Genomic DNA, 17613 nt, shown 5'->3' with positions numbered 1-17613 from the left:
TCGAAGAGACCGATACCGACCGGGTATATAAAGTTGATTCATCTTTTAAAAAAATTATTAAGACCAAATTTGTACAAAAAATAATAATCTCTTCAAACACAAAGTCAATAAAACTATGGTTAAATATGAACAAAAAAAGTACAATTTGCAAAATTACAAGATGACTAAGATCAGGTGTTCTGGAATAGTAAGCATCTTCTGCTTCATCGACGACACTCGCCATTGATATCGTAGCCAGTTTAAGAAAGTAATGTCACGTTCTCAAATGAACAAGGTATACAACAACGGATCCAAAGATTTAATGTAGAGACACTTGACGGTGATCTAGTTAAGTTTAAACATATTTTATTGCCGTTAAGCGAAAGTATTTGGCACAAGTTACAATAACATTATTAAAGCCCTTTCCTTTAGAAGAAAAACAATTGCACAAAAGAAGTACAATTTGAAAAATTACAAGATGTTTAAGATCAGGGCCCGTATTCACGAAACCGTTCTCATGCTCAAACTCAAGTTTTTGTGCTCAAAATTCAGGTTTTGTTCTCACCTATTTTATTCTCGTGCTCAAGTCGTATTCGCGAAAAATGTTGTGCTCAACTCTTGAGCACGTTCTCAATTGTGCTTGAGCATGCTCAGGATATCATTCTCATCATGGCGGCAGCAGGTTTCGTGCAGAGAGCAATACGCGTAAGAATGATTCCAAGGCCAAGAGTATGTTCTGATAGGCAGAAACCTCTTGAAAGTCTCTCCGAAGACGAGGTTTTCTGGCGATACCGATTCCGTCCAGCAACCATTATCTTCGTTGTTGATTTACTTCATGAAACTATCACTCGCAGGACGCGATGGAGTCTGGCCATCCCATCACCATTGCAAGTATTAATTGCATTGAGATTTTTGACTACTGTCGCCTTTCAACAACTTGTTGGTGATTCCATCAAAATTTCCCAGCCAACAGTGAGCAGGGTTGTTCGGCAAGTGATCAGGGCACTCGCCCGACTGGTCGGGAATTTTGTAACATTTCCAATTGGTGTGACCGCAGCAACAACTAAACGAGAGTTTGGAGCTATTGCTGGTAAGTTTATACACGAAAAAAAAACTTACTTCGTGAACAAAATAGCCATGCAGCTGATATAATTAATAAGTGTTTCTCAAAATTACATCTCGTCCAACCTAAAACGTTAGCGGAACTGATGTCACCTGTGACGTGTGTTATGCTGATGAGATGACATCATTCGATGTACAAACAAGTATCAACATGAACATCAAAAAAAGCTGACAATACTTTTGAAAACAAATCAATTTATCTTTAATATCGGAACATTTTGTGTAGATGGGAAATTTCTATTCATTTCAAGTAAATTTGTTTAGCTTCTTTATTAATATATATTAGTTCGTCATGTTCTCATTTCATTCTGTTTTGTTGCATTTTTCAGAATGATATGAAATCCATATCCATATCCTGCTTTCACGCATATAGAAAGAAACAGAAGATATACCAAAGTGATCCAAAATCTAATCTCGTTAACACTATCAAATAATTTAGTGTTGTTTTATATGATTACTGACCAACTTAATACATTCACATTGCTAGGTTTTCATGGATAAAATGAGAGCAAAATATTATGCTTTATATTTGAATACATATACAATATTCAGTATCCAGAAATATTGCATATCTTTTTATATTTATTTTATATTACAAGATATTTTACATAATAACATGATACACACTCTCATCCATGCATACATTTTCATACATTCATGCACACATACATGTAACGATTTTTTATCACCATCATTCTTACATGTATTTATCATCAGTAGCATCATCATCGCCATCATCATCATCCATTTCTTCCAACCATTTACAAATTTCTCTTTGGCTATTTCCCCTTTACTGTTAGAAATGTACTTTTGAACTTTATAATGGCCAAATATAGTTAAAAAAAAAATGCTGGGATTTTTACTATTTTTTTAATGAGAGCAAAATATATCATGAATAAAGCTGGTATTGTTTCCTCCTAGGATTTCCTAATGTTTTAGGCTGTATAGATGGAACCTTCCTCAAAATAGGGAAACCATCAGTTAACAAAGCAGACTTCCTAAACAGGAAAGGATATCACTCCTTGAATATGCAGGTAAATTACTTATTTGCATGTTATTATTCGATTGATTTCTTGAATAAATATTTCCAATATTTTTATAACTATACAACACACAGCGTGGGTTTATCACTACATCAATGATTGAAAAAAAATGTTTTATTTTATTGATAGAAAATTAGGCATTTTAAATTTGTTTTATAACTTCAGCCTAACTTTCCTTCAAATGACCATCATCATTTCAACGTTTTATTATTAGAATGGAAAACAAATGTTACTTTATATGAAATGTGTTACTTTTCTTCCTCGTACTGTACATATGTTGTATCTTTTACTATAATAGGCAATCTGTGATGCCCACGTGAGAATCACAAGCTTTAATGCTTCATGGCCAGGCAGTGTACATGACTCAAGGATTTGGAATGCTTCTGCTTTGAAGGACCAGTTTGATAATGGTAATAAATAAATGTGATCCCAATGTGTTGGTTCAGGTTCACATACAAATAAATATGCTGTCAGATTCTTACAGGGTAATGATATGTACGTTTATGACAGGCATTATGATAGTGTAAATACTATCATGTTTTTTTCCATGATTTTTTTCATGTTTTTCAATATACTTCCCACATCAAAGATGATGAAAAACTCATTTACCAAATTGATATTTGATATTTTTTTTCTGAAAAGCTATCAATATCACTATACAAAATCATAATAATAATAATGTAATTGAAGGTTTGAAATGTTTAAAACTTATCAATAAAACCAATAAGGACAAGATATATATGTTTGAGGCTAAACTCAACTTTTTTTCAATTTCAAATGTCACATGCATACCACTAGTAACCTTGATTCTATTGGTCACTTGTGTTGTAATGCCATACATACATGTATAATGATCCAAATTAAACTATACATATATGATACATTTCAGTTATCATTACTTTGTAATTGCATTCAGGATTAAATGATGGTCTCCTGCTAGGCGACTCTGATAACACCGTATTTGCATCCAGCGGACAGAACCCAGGAACGATTTAACAGAAGTCTTTGCACGTGTTTTAATAGAACAAACATTTGGTGCGTTTTCCATGTCTAAGATTTGGCCTGAGGGTGTCACCAGAGATGGCGGTTAGTACTACTTCTGCTTGTGTTGTGCTTCACAACATTGGTATCCTCAGGTTGGATATAATGAAAGTGGAGCTTGATCATGAAAATCAACTCCACATTCAAAACCAGCAGATTCTGGCACAACCTGATGGAAAACATGTTCGTGATCACATAGCAAGACAGTATTTTAGTATCTAAATAATGAATACACAAGACAAGAAAAGCAATAATAAACATTTAATGACAAATTCACAGTTGAGTAGATACCTGGCAATAACAACCACAAAACAAATGACAATTTCTTCAGGAGGTCACGCGTTAAGTATAGTAGATACCTGGCATTAGCAACAACAAACTTTAAATGACGATTTCTGCAAGAGGTCATACTTGAAGTATAACAGATATCTGACAATAGCAATAACAAACTTTAAATGACAATTTCTTCAGGAGGTCACACTGGGGTAGCAGTAAACAGTTAATTTGCATTTTTCCTGAAATTATTTGTCATGTTTGAGATATACAGGTATAGCAGATTGGTTATGAAAAAATACATCATTACATGTATATATATTTATAAACTACATAACAATTACATTAAATGTAGAGAGATGAAATTTGTGTAAAAAAAAAAATTTTTCCTCTGATTTCTAACATTTGATTGTCATGGTTACCTACTGAAAAAATGCTAAAAATGCAAAAATACTGCTAATTTCAACCCAACACTACAACTTTCTAGGAGAAATTAAATTCCAAACACCTATCTTACAATCAACAACACTGTCATGGTAACAAAGTACTTACATTTCAGCAACTTCCAACTCGGAAATTCTTTATAACATGACCACATGTAAACACTATGAAAATTTCACTTCCTGTAAACCTAGTTTTTGGTGCGTAGACACATATTCGAGACTACCCAAATAGTAATCTCCAACACAAAGCTAAAATATTATCATGAAAAAAATGAAACCCCACATTGTCCACTTTAACATGACAGGACCAATTTAGCAAGGATTTTTTTTAAAATTTTTATTAAAACCTTTATAATTGGGTAATCTAATGAACAAAAAAATCACCCATGGCCACACCGAGAAACTGTGTACTGCTACCTGGAAGTAAAACAGACATCTGACAAAAGCAACAACAAACTTTAAATGACAATTTTTTCAGGAGGTCACACTGGAAGTAAAGCAGACATCTGACAATAGCAACAACAAACTTTAAATGACACCTTTTACATTTGAAATTCACTTCGAAGTTTCAATGTCCAATAGGCAGTTTTCCTTTCTAGCAATGACTTCTCCTACATGACTTTTTCCTGTTCCAATATCACCTTTTTAGTGTCCTCCTGAAGATGATTAATTTTCAATAAAAGCCTTCTATTGTCCAAATGTAAGTGTGAAATGAATTAAGTTATGCAATGTCTCTCTGGTGGCTAATTTCAGTATACTTATTTGGTTTTAATTATAAGAGTTCTTTATTGAAATAATGGCAACATTGCACTGTGCCTTTGAAGAACACGGCACTGCAGTTTAAAAAAATTCCATTCAGTGAAGAAATATTTGGTAAAAGTTGATTCTTATATCTAATAATTGAACTCTTAGACATGATAAACTAAACAATTTCATTTAAAAAATCATCCCAGGGTTAATCAATACACACACACACACACACACACACACACACACATATATATATATATATATATATATAAATATTTTTTCTGTGTTATAGACTCAGTGAACTCTGTGATCATACTCAAACTGGGGTACTCGTTTTCACTTTTTTCTTAAAATGTATTTTTAGTGGTTTATCTTCCACACAATGCTATATTTTTATCATATCATAATAACGTTCACCTTTCTTATTTGAGAGAATCTGATAATGATGTCATATTCTATCCTTAATTGGAAGAGTTCTGCATAGACGTTTGAATACTTACTGCTAAAAGGCTCAACACAATTTAGCTCGGTGGAGCATGGTAATTCAGCTGAAATAACAGATACATTGCCTACTTTATAATAATGATCATAAACAAAGGTTCAAAAATCTGAAAATGCCATTTGAACTTTTTGACTTCAACATGTATTTATTTCACTGAATATGTGACAGACTTAAGTTTTCATCATGCACATTGCAATATATACATTCATAATATTAATGGTGATTTGATATTAATTCTCAGTTAGGATTTGTATTCTGGTTGTTATCACAGGCAGATATCTGGATTGCACAGAGTCCAGTTTAGACAGAGTGAGAAGGAATTTGTATGAATGTTTGAGTGTCAGAGTGCATGTATCAATGATGAATATGTTCAAACTCTACTCCCATGTAGGTATCTGCTAATAATGAGATATTATGTGTATCTTGCATATTTTTGTAATTGTGTTGTTTTTAGTCAATTTCTTTATCATTTTCACTGTTTTGCTGTCATCTGTCTTCAAAATGAATATATCTTATCAATTTCATTATGGTTATCTTACATACATAAAATTTGTGCATTAAAATTTGTTGAAATGATGTGACATCAGTAATTTGCCAGTGCAGTGTTTTTTCTACTATGATTTTACAGCAGCCTATGCCTTATTTAATTGTTAAAATATTTTTGAATTATGTTCCATTTTGGGAAAATAACACAAATTTTGACTGGGGGAAATAGCCTATTTATTTACTGTACTGTGATGTTTTTTTGCCTTTGGTTATGCACAAGAATATTTCAGTCTTAACCATACATATACCATATTATGTTCCATCAAAATATTTTATGGGCATATAAAAGAAAACGTACCATCACTATCTACACAATTCTATATTCCCTTCATCCCTTGTCTTGAACCTGAAACAGTAATAATCTGTTCTTCTGCTGGAGAAGGGTTTTCTGGTGGAGGTCCACCTCCAGTTCCTGGCCGTCGGCAACCATCTAACTTGGCCTTAGCTGGTAATGAAACCAGAAACAAATATTTCAGTCAAACATTATCTATGCACCGTACGGGCATCTGTTATATTTTTTGAACTTTTTATCTACTTTATTTCTTGAATGAAATTTTAAAATGTGCCATCATCATCATTATTAGGACACCTATGGATCACTATCACGATTAAAATCATATCTACATTATTTATGTATGCTTCACCATCATCATATTTACAATAATTGTAAAGAAATATCATTTTATAAGCTCTCATTTCTGTAGTCCTACATTTAAACAATGCCACAGAGCAAAGCTGGTCAAAATACCTTCCCAACCGGAAGAATTTTAATGCAATTTCTATACTTCTCCTTTTGGACCTTGTCTCTCTATCTCTGGTTGTATGTTTCGGAGGGTGGATGTTGATGGAATCAGACTTTTTTCAATGTCTATGGAAAAATAAATCTCCTCGACACCATATTTTCCCTGAAAGAATACATCTGCTCTATTGAGTGTCTAGTATAATGATTAAAAAAACATTTCGTGGAAGTTTTTATAAAAATGTAACAGAAAACTGCCAAGTTTCACCTTATTAACACATTTAGCCCCAGGCTATTCCACATCTCAGACCCATAGGAAGTGGGAAGCATTTTAATTTTACATTCACTTAAAAGTATGCAAATCAAACTGTTTTTTTTTTTTTTTTTTCATTTATTTACTTAACTGGCTTAAGCCTATTCTTACTAACATTTAACAAATCAGTGATGATAATTGATAACTTACCTCTTTGTTAAGTGCTGAAATATTTCTTCTTTACATCTTTAGTTGCCCTCTTTGAATTTTGGAATTGTCTAGGGTTAAATGTACAGAAATTGATTAAAAGATAGGCTGCTTATATATAACAAGATTTATAGAGTAATGAAAATGACAGATAAAAAATCTACAGTATATATTATTATAAGAAAATCGTAACAGAACAGTATCAACGTATAGAAGTTTTGAACTTTCAACGCTTGTCTGCACATTTGCGTGTACTTGAACAGCTGTTTAAAAATAAACGTGTAAACATTAAGCATGTCTGGGTCAAGATCTACTTGTCATACACTCTTTTCTTTAACATATTGTATCTAGGCCCCTAGTATGATCTATTTCGAGCATATATTGTAAATAATCTATGGTATTAATTAAATAAATGGACGATTTCTGCCACTGTTCTGCAAGCTCAAGCAACTTCGAGTCGGAGGATGTATATATATATATATATATATATCGGCAACAAATGCAAAAATGTGTTTGATGGCATGGTGATCGTAGTAATATTTTATTAGATGTGTTCATGTCGTTGATGATTGTCATGCTTTCACAATCCTTCTGGTCTCTTGCAACATTGGCCTAATAGCTGCTTCCGTACAGATACTGCCCCCTTAGCCTTACGTTTTGTTACATTTCCGTTATACTAAAACCGGCATCCAGTGCCAACTACAACAGATAAGTTCAGACAAGACGGCCTACATTGCGTAAATAACGAAATACATATGATTGAAACAAAGTGAAATTGATATAATTGTGCAAAATATTAAAGTATTTTTATCCATATTGATATTAACATAAAAAAGAGAAGAAAAAAAGAAATATTTCTTTATGAGGGTAAATGCGGCGTTTCAAGGCTTTACATGAATTTCTTATACTTACGAATTTAGCATATCGGTGATGTCATCCCATGTTTTTTTCCTCTTAGCATTTAGTTTTATGGCCCAGGTACCAGTCATTGATCCAAACAGTACGTCCTCGCTGGCATGTACTGCTTGGATCAAGGGGGCTTCTTCCGCTATACTCCATAGCACCTTTTTCTTCTCGGTGGTCATTATTATGAAAGGATTTGGCACAAGTTACAATAACATTATTAACGCCCTTTCCTTTAGAAGAAAAACAATTGCAGAAATACATTTCAAGATGGCACAAAATCATTATATACATCATTTTTAATTGTGAGAGAGAAAAAGATAACGATTTATTCGAATTTCATGGCTAAATAAATACATTCTTACAAAATACTTCTTAAAGATATCTTACAGTATACTATACATTTAACCAACTGAATCATTCTATCACACAAAGCAGCATGTTCTCGCTGAAGCAATAACGAGAATGGTGTTACGGGATGCACGCTTAAAGGTAGGAACACATTATAGTAGGGTTATCTAAGCACCTGTAATGTCGAGTTCATCGTATGTTCATTCGTGAGAATGTTTTCTGAATTTTGAATGTCGATATCCAGTAAATGTTTACACTGCTCCGTTGCAACACTAACTAAGTTAGATTTACAAGTGTTTGTATATAAGAGTATCACATTCACTGTAACAAGATATAACAAACATGATATTATTCCTATCTGAAGATTTATCAAACTCATACTTTCATCCTTCTCCACTAGGATCGGATGACAGTTCCTGGAAATCACCAGCAGCTTCGGAGGATGTGTACAGTTTTGATTAATACATCTGGTCATGTTTTTTGTCATCTATGAATGGTTTGCCTGATTTGAAAATTCCACAGGAATGCTACAGCAGCTTGTGTTTGTGGCAACTGAAGCCTGAGTCAAGTGTAAAACTTGTGCTTAAATCCATATCATCACGATATGATGGTCAGATTCACATACTGAAAAGTGCGCTGTTCATAATATCGCCAATGTGCAAGTAAAATATCCATTCCATTTGTACATTGATACAGCGTTACTGACACAAGTCTCACCTTCCGGCCACAGTATGATAACCCTTACATCTACAATATTAACTAAGAGTTCGGAATTGTAACTATGTCAGATCGTTGATATTACATTGAAATCAGTAAATGCATTAATCGCCATTGTAGTCAATCGTCAAATCGTATCCACTATATCAATGATTTTTTTTTTCAATTTCATATATCTAACTATTCCAAATAAGTTTCAGTACCAATATATATTCCTAACCGAGCAGCCATTCGAATGAAATATAAGTTAAAATGTATTAGATGTGTCTTCTACAACAATTAAGTGAAAATAAAACAATTCGTGTATCCCACATATAACATCATTATATCTATTAACATACTAAATCACTTTCCTCCGTTTACAAGTACACATATCTCCAGACACAGTATATTTCTGTTTAAAAATTGTATTGGTTTCATCTGTAGACTTTAATGAAACAATATATTTCTCTGTAAATCTCAAAACACAATACAACGAAAACTGTATTTTTGTATAGAGTTGGTTTCCGCAAATGCACACGTGCTGAGTGTGAAATGATAATTATACATCTACATACTATGAGAGATCTACTATAAAGTGAGATGAAACCGACGTTAGTATAAAAGACTATACATGCTGTTGGACTTCACATGTGCATATTTTATTGGCTTGAACGTACTTTTTTTGAAGTAGCTCACTTCTGTGACAAATTACCTGTATCGGATCACCCTGCGGTTTACCAAATAAATAGCTGTTAGCTATGACTTCTTCAAGATTAAAGTCCCTTTCCGGGAAAGAAAACTGCTAACCTTTGAATTTCGATTTTTTTTCAATAGATATAATATTCTTACCGTGGGAAAACATAACTTTTCTGAAAATATCGCCGCATTTCATGTGTTATCGTCGGTTTTGGAGGAAGTCCTTACAGAAACCATTAGGTTCGCTAATATGCTAATGCATCATGATTTATTCATCGTTACATAATGTTTTGATTGGAAGCGCGCCACCTATCGGCAAATAGGGAAAGTGCTGCGCACATGTGATAATGGCGGATCCTGTTGGCCCTACAAAGCTACGGGCGAGAAAGAAAGCAGTGACGGTCAGCGAATCGGCAAAAGAGCGAAGGAAACAGTCGTATGCCAAAGACAGAAAATGTTTACACTCGGGAAGCAACACAACTGATGGAGAAATCTTAAGACTAAGATGAAATGCAAGACTGACGAGCATCTAGCGTGTCTTGTTTTGGATCTCTTATAGGCTTTTCGGGCCAGACTCTTGGCTACGTTCAATCGACAAGCCGAGCGTGGATCACACAGTTTTGGTGTCAATGATTAATTAATTATCTCGCATAAAATAAAACTATCGCTCAGTCTCTAAATATAAATCATAAAACCAATATCTATGTTTTAGCATGTAAAGTAAAGAAACAAAGAGTAGCGTACGTTTTAGAAAGAGGCCTACGAAGGGGTAATCTGATTGCATGATTAAATATCTAGGTCTCTGTGCCTGTTAAAACAATTTGGAAGTTAAAAGCTACCCCTTGATGCAGATCTTCGCCCCTAGGCCAACCCCTGGACCTAGATCTAGTAGCAGGCCTGCTTCTTACTGAAGGCCTAGGACTGCTCGATGGCGACGCTTCTTCGTCAGCCTCAAGTTGAGCATGTTGATGTTCCATCTGAAAACGTAAACCCATAATTCTTTTACAGTGCCGGAACAAAATCGATCTAACACACGCATCTGAACATACAGATCTGATGATTAATTTATCAGTACCGGTAGTTATATATTTCATTGGTAAATAGGAGAGACCGTGAAGAGATCGAGATAATTTCGAAGTATAACAAAATACCCCTAAGGGGTCCCACATAAAGTACTTTTTCAAAAGCGTGAAACATAAGACTTTGTGTATAGTAAAAACTCACGATATCATTGCATATGACACAAAACGATCTCTTTATTGTTTAACACACGACAAAACTTGAATGGTATCACATTATCATTGAAAAATACAATAACTTACCGTATCGCTGCTGTTTGTACACGACATATTTGGCGGTGATGTTTTGATTCGGTGACACAGCCTCGTTTTCGATATTTCCTCGTTACCATACTATCTTTAGAGTTTATAAATAGAATCGAAGATAAAGTATTTCCTTGCGATAACTCCAAATATATGAATTTTTCAACACTCTAAAAACGATGGATATTTGTCTTGTAATATATTAAGAAGGTTTTACAGTTTTTATTTTTTGGGTATGTTTGAAACACTTTCCCGGAATGGGACTTTAAGATACTGGGAAAATGTGAAATATAAGGAATATGGTTGTACTTTATGACATTGTGTACTGTTATATAACGAATACAGTGTTTTATGTACTAATGTCTCTCCGTTGTGAACTGTTACAGTGCATCTAATGTAAGTGTTTATATAGTAATGTCCCACCCTTGTGAACTGTTACATTGTATCTAATGTAAGTGTTTTATATAGTAATGTCCCACCATTGTGAACTGTTACAGTGTATCTTATGTAAGTGTTTATATAGTAATGTCCGAACATTCGGAACTGTTACAGTGTATCTAATGTAAGTGTTTATATAGTAATGTCCCACCATTGTGAACTGTTAGTGTATCTAATGTAAATGTTTATATAAGTGTTTATATAATAATGTCCCACCATTGTGAACTGTTACAGTGTATCTAATGTAAATGTTTCATATAGTAATGTCCCAACATTGTGAACTGTTACAGTGTATCTTATGTAAGTGTTTAGATAGTAATGTCCCTCCATTGTGAACTGTTACAGTGCATCTAATGTATGTGGTTTATATAGTAATGTCCCACCATTGTGAACTGTTAGAGTGTATCTTATGTAAGTGTTTATATAGTAATGTCCCACCATTGTGAACTGTAACAGTGTATCTAATGTAAGCGTTTATATAGTAATGTCCCACCATTGTGAACTGTTACAGTGTATCTTATGTAAGTGTTTTATATAGTAATGTCCCATCATTGTGAACTGTTACAGTGTATATAATGTAAGTGTTTTATGTACTAATGCCCCACCATTGTGAACTGCTACAATGTATCTAATGTAATTTTTTTATATAGTAATGTCCCACCATTGTGAACTGTTACATTGTATTTAATATAAGTGTTTAATATGGTAATATCCCACCATTGTGAACTGTTACAGTGTATCTAATGTAAGTGTTTTATATAGTAATGTCCACCATTGTGAACTGTTACATTGTATTGAATGTAAGTGTTTTATATAGTAATGTCCCACCATTGTGAACTGTTACAGTATATCTAACGTATGTGTTTTATATTTTTTTTGTAATTTATCATTTTATTCAATGCAATGAGTTGATACAGAGAGGGAATATACAATGAAACAGCCTATGGCTCATCCATGCAAGCCCACACACACCTTTGCACACATGACAGCTCTTATAGTAGCTATTGTTTGTATATCTCAAGCAAGACATGCTTATACACACAACAATAAAAAACAACTATATGCTGTATGCATACACACACATAAACAAACTGTTTCATACACAATCACTATTCATTCTCCCTTGCATATACACATATACATACTTATCTATAAACAAGTGGTTTCATCCACAGTCACTTTTCATTCTCTTTTGCATCAGAGACACACATAACACACATATGTCTCTGCTTGCATGTACACACACACATGTTTCTGTATAAACAAATTGTTTCATATATAGTCACTATTCATTCTCCCTTGCAGATACACACATACATATTTATGTAAAGACAAATTGTTTCATATACGGTCAATATTTAAGTACTTAAACACCACTAACACCCTCACTCATACATACTCTCACCCATCAACACATACACCCTCACACATACCCTCGCACACAGACAGACATACACTCAGACAGACAGACAGACAGACTAGACCAGATCAGACCTGGCCAGACCAGGACAGACCAGACCAGACCAGACAAAACCAGACCAGACTGATAAACAATATATTTGCATATAGTCGTAGGAATGTATACATATAAAATAAGATAATAATGAGCTTGTCACTTAAGCCTGTACTTTTTCGCGGATAAAAAATATAAAACAAAAAGGAAACAGCTTCATTCAGGTGCAGCCTGATCAATTTAACTTCGACCGAACTATCAACAAGATGTAGTCAGCATGGAAGTGCTTACACACTCATTGTATTGTTTTTTTTTTAAAGTTTTTTTCAAAAGGAAGAAGAAAAAGAAAGAGAGAGAGAAAAGACTATTTACATAAGTAACAACAGGATATTTAGTGGTTGGGATGGCAAGCAACAACTAATGAAAAAAAAATAGTTCTGTTTTAATTATATATATTTTCATCTTTTTGTGTGTGTGCAGGGCTACTATGGATTATTTATTGGATGCTAAGGAGCTGCAGATGTGACTTGAATAAACTGCTGTCAAATATGGATTTTTGCCACTGATGCTATGAGTTACAACTTGATAAGACCATCCCATTTTTTCCATTCGTTTTCAAATTTTGTCTTTGCTTTATCATCTTTACCATTTCTTATGTATTTTTGAACTGTATAAGTGCCCTTTATTATATTTATTAATGCATTTAAACTTAAAGAGCTATGAAGACATTTTGTTTTGTATACATACGGTTTTATTAATAAAATAATTTCATTATCAACTCGGTTGCTGGGTAAGAATTTATCAAAAATAATTCCAAAAAGAAAAGATTTATTGTTAAAAGAAAAGGGAATATAAAGAATATTTAACAATGATTCAAAGCTTTGCAATGGTTTTTGTTCTTCTTGACATTCCCACATTATATGGATAATAGTTTCAGGTTCTGAGTTACAGAATGTACAGAGAGGGGAGATAACTGTTCTGATTTTAAACAAAAAAACATTAGTAGTCAGAATGTGATAAATAACTCTGTATTGGAACCACATAAGTTTTGTATTAGTGGTGACTTTAAATGACATCTTGTAATAGTTCTCCCATGTTTGTTTGTCAATGTCTTCAAATAATGTATTCCATTTTCTGGTTCCTGATGAAATCAGTTTAGACTTAATTAATGCTTCATAGAAAATTTTTGAGCCTTTACTGTCTTTAAGAAAAGGATCTAAATTAGCAGGAATGCAAGGATAAGATAGTGTGGGTAAAGGAAAATGTGTATTGTGGGAAGAAATAAATTTCTTCACTGAGGACAGAAGACTCTGATATTTCAGGAAGTTTGTATTTACATTATATTTTTGAATAAATTCACGAAATAAGTAGAAAACTCCAGTGTTTGTGTCTTTAACTAAATCATTAATTACAAAAATATTTTTCCTATAAAATTCCTTATAAAACACTGATAAACCAGCTATCTTTATCTCTTTATTGTACCACAAAGGTGTTTTTAGTATCCGTTCTTGATGAATATTATTGTAGTATTTACTATTAAAGAGATGAAATATTTTGAAAACGTCTTTCCAAAAATCATTTCTACAATTTTTACTACAATTCTCAATGTACTCGCTCCAACAATTTGCAAAAAGTCCTATATTAATGTAAGATTTCACAATATACTGCCATTTAGCCGTGGTTTGGAAAAGTCTTCTGATCCAAGTTAACTTTAAGGAATTACAAAAGGCTAAAACATCAACCATTTTCAAACCTCCATTTACATAATTGTGTACAATTATCTCCCTTTTAATTTTATCAGGTCCCCCATTCCATAGATATTAAAAAAACAAAGAATTAAGTTTAGCAAAAAAGGCATTATCAGGATTAGGTAAAGAAATGAAAAGATGAGTAAACTGTGATATAAGTAGCGACTTAATTATATTAATTTTTCCAATCGGAGTCAATGACCTTCTCTTCCATGTAGTTAGCAATGATTTTAGTTTTATTAGTTTTTTGTCAAAATTAAGTTTTGGTATCTCGTGGAGATTCACACTAAATTCTACCCCTAATAAGGTTAATTTTCTCCTACCCCACTGCAAATTGTATTCTGGTAAAAAACTGTCATCACTAAATTTTTTATTCCCAATCCATATAACCTGGGTCTTATCAACATTTACTTTTAAACCTGAAAACTTTGCAAATATATTTAGCTCTTTAATTGATTCTTTTAGCGAGTTTTTTGATCCATCAAGTATTAGTGAAGTATCATCTGCGTATTGTGATAATAGAAGTGGACAATTTTCAATTTCAATCCCCTTAATGTTAAAATTTTTCCTAATTCTAATTGCCTAATCTCTGCACAAAGTCCCCCTGTCTGCAGCCCCTCTCGATATTGAAGAAAGAAGAAAGATTACCCCCTGATTTACAGCTGATTGAGCATTTTTGTGTAACGTGTTCAACCAATTAATTATACTATTACCAAAACCAAAGAAAATAAGAACTTTTTCAATGAATGACCAAGATATTGAGTCAAACGCTTTTGCAAAATCTATCATGAGCAACATGCCAGGTAAATCATGCTCCTCAGTGTATTTCATAATGTCATATATTAGTCTAGTATTGATGCCTATGTATCTACCAGAGAGGAAGCCAGTTTGATCGTCATTAATTAATTTACTAAGAACAGTTTTTAATCTATTGGCAATTGTACCCGAAGCAATTTTATATACTACATTCAATAAAGATATAGGTCTCCAATTTTTAATGAAGTGTCTGGGTTTGTCTGCCTTTGGTATACACGTAATTAAACCTTGTCTTTGTGTAATAGATAATTGTTCTGTACAATATCCATAATTAATTGATCTAACAATGAATTCCCCTAATTTCCCCCAAAAACATTTTTAAAAAATCTGCTGTGAAGCCGTCCGAACCAGGGCTTTTCTTGTTTTTCATTAGCTTTAAAGTATTCCCAGCTTCTTTATAAGTTATCTCCCCTTCTAAGTTATTTGCTTCAGACTGTGTCAATTTAGGTATATCATTGAAATTTATATAATCATTTAGGTTAATATTTTCAATATCATCTATATTGTGCCCTCCTCCATAGAGACCTTTGTAAAATGTATATACCTCTCCTAATATCTCCTCTTGTTGTGTTAGTAACTCATTATTATCAGAAAGTAACTTAGGTATTATTTTAGAAGTGTAATTACGATTTTCTAAACCAAAGAAATAGCTAGATGGTTTTTCGCCTTCTTCTACCCACTTTGCCCTTGATCTAATAATGTTTCCTTTAATTTTATGTGACCTTAGTTTTTCCAATTCAGTCCTCTTGGCATTTAATTCTTCTATATTGACATTATCTGTAGTTTCAAGGTCATTAATTGTTTTTTTAATATTTGTTTCCTGTAAGGTTTGCATTTTTTTTGTATGAAGCATAGGAGATAGTATTTCCACGGATTTCCAACAGTAACACTTCTAAAAATAGCTGGTCATTTATTGTAAACTGAATTTCAGAATTAGGAATGTTTGCTAGATTGTTTATGTCATAAACCGGTAAGCAATATTGTTTTTTGACAGAATCAATACACTTAATAACAGCATCAAGATATTCTAAATCATGTAAAAGTGAATTATTCAATTTCCAAGTCCCCTCCCTCTTTTAAAATCATTTATTTTAACAGATATTCTAGGAGAAGAGTGGTCTGATCTGTACCCTGGGTCTATGCTAGATGAATTGATACTTGACAATAAATTTTCCGAAATAAGAAAAAAATCTAAACGCGCCTGTTTGACTGGATTCTTCCTTCTCGATGAATATCTTCTGACATTACCATGTTGCTCCCTAAAAATATCAACTAGACCATAATTTTCAATAATTTCAAGTACTTTGTTCCTGGCCTTTGGATTTTTCGCCTTTTTATAAGAATTGTCATAGTCAATTTCCGGTTTTAAAACAAGGTTAAAATCTCCGCATAAAATAACTTCGTCATTTCTGTATTCATCCATCATATCAGAAATATGACTATCAAAACCAGGGCAGTCTTAATTAGGACCATAAATACAGATAAGAGTAATATGTTTACTTTCAATTTCAATGTCTAGGGCTAAAAAATTACCATTATGTGTTTTATATAGTAATGTCCCATCATTGTGAACTGTTATAGTGTATCTAATGTAAATGTTTTATATAGTAATATCCCATCATTTTGAACTGTTACAGTATATCTAATGTATGTGTTTTATATAGTAATGTCCGACCATTGTGACCTGTTATAGTGTATCTAATGTAAGTGGTTATATAGTAATGTTCCTCCATTGTGAACTGTTACCGTGTATCTTATGTAAGTGTTTATATAGTAATGTCCCACCATTGTGTACTGTTAAAGTGTGTCGTATATCATTGTTGCATATAGTATTGTCCCACCATTGTGAACTGTTACAATGTATCTAATGTAAGTGTTTTATATAGAAATGTCCCACCATTGAGAACAGTTAAAGTGTATCTAATGTAAATGTTGATATAGTAATGTCCCACCATTGTGTACTGTTACAGTGTGTCTTATATCATTGTTTCATATAGTAATGTCCCACCATTGTGAACTGTTACAGTGTATCTAATGTAAGTGTTATATATAGTAATGTCCCACCATTGTGAACTGTTACAGAGTATCTAATGTAAGTGTTTTATATAGTAATGTCCCACCATTGTGAACTGTTACAGTGTATCTAACGTAAATGTTTGATATAGTAATGTCCCACCATAGTGAACTGTTACAGTGTATCTTATGTAAGTGTTTATATAGTAGTGTCCCACCATTGTAAACTGTTACAGTATATCTAATGTAAATGTTTTATATAGTAATGTCCCACCA

The 17613-nt window shown here is 32.9% G+C and overlaps 2 pseudogenes; one reads left to right on the top strand and one right to left on the bottom strand.

Annotated features, from left to right (window-relative positions):
* Positions 1 to 648: 648 nt before the first annotated feature.
* On the top strand, positions 649 to 3407 carry LOC132563580 (putative nuclease HARBI1; annotated as a pseudogene).
* A 1036-nt stretch (positions 3408 to 4443) lies between these two features.
* Positions 4444 to 7983, bottom strand: LOC132563579 (uncharacterized; annotated as a pseudogene).
* Between the last annotated feature and the right edge of the window lie 9630 nt (positions 7984 to 17613).

This window comes from Ylistrum balloti, unplaced genomic scaffold (genome assembly GCF_031769215.1).
Source record: "Ylistrum balloti isolate Yb309-2 unplaced genomic scaffold, AGI_CSIRO_Ybal_v1 Utg371772, whole genome shotgun sequence".
Lineage (NCBI taxonomy): Eukaryota > Metazoa > Mollusca > Bivalvia > Pectinida > Pectinidae > Ylistrum > Ylistrum balloti.
This window is presented reverse-complemented; position numbering and strand designations above follow the sequence as displayed.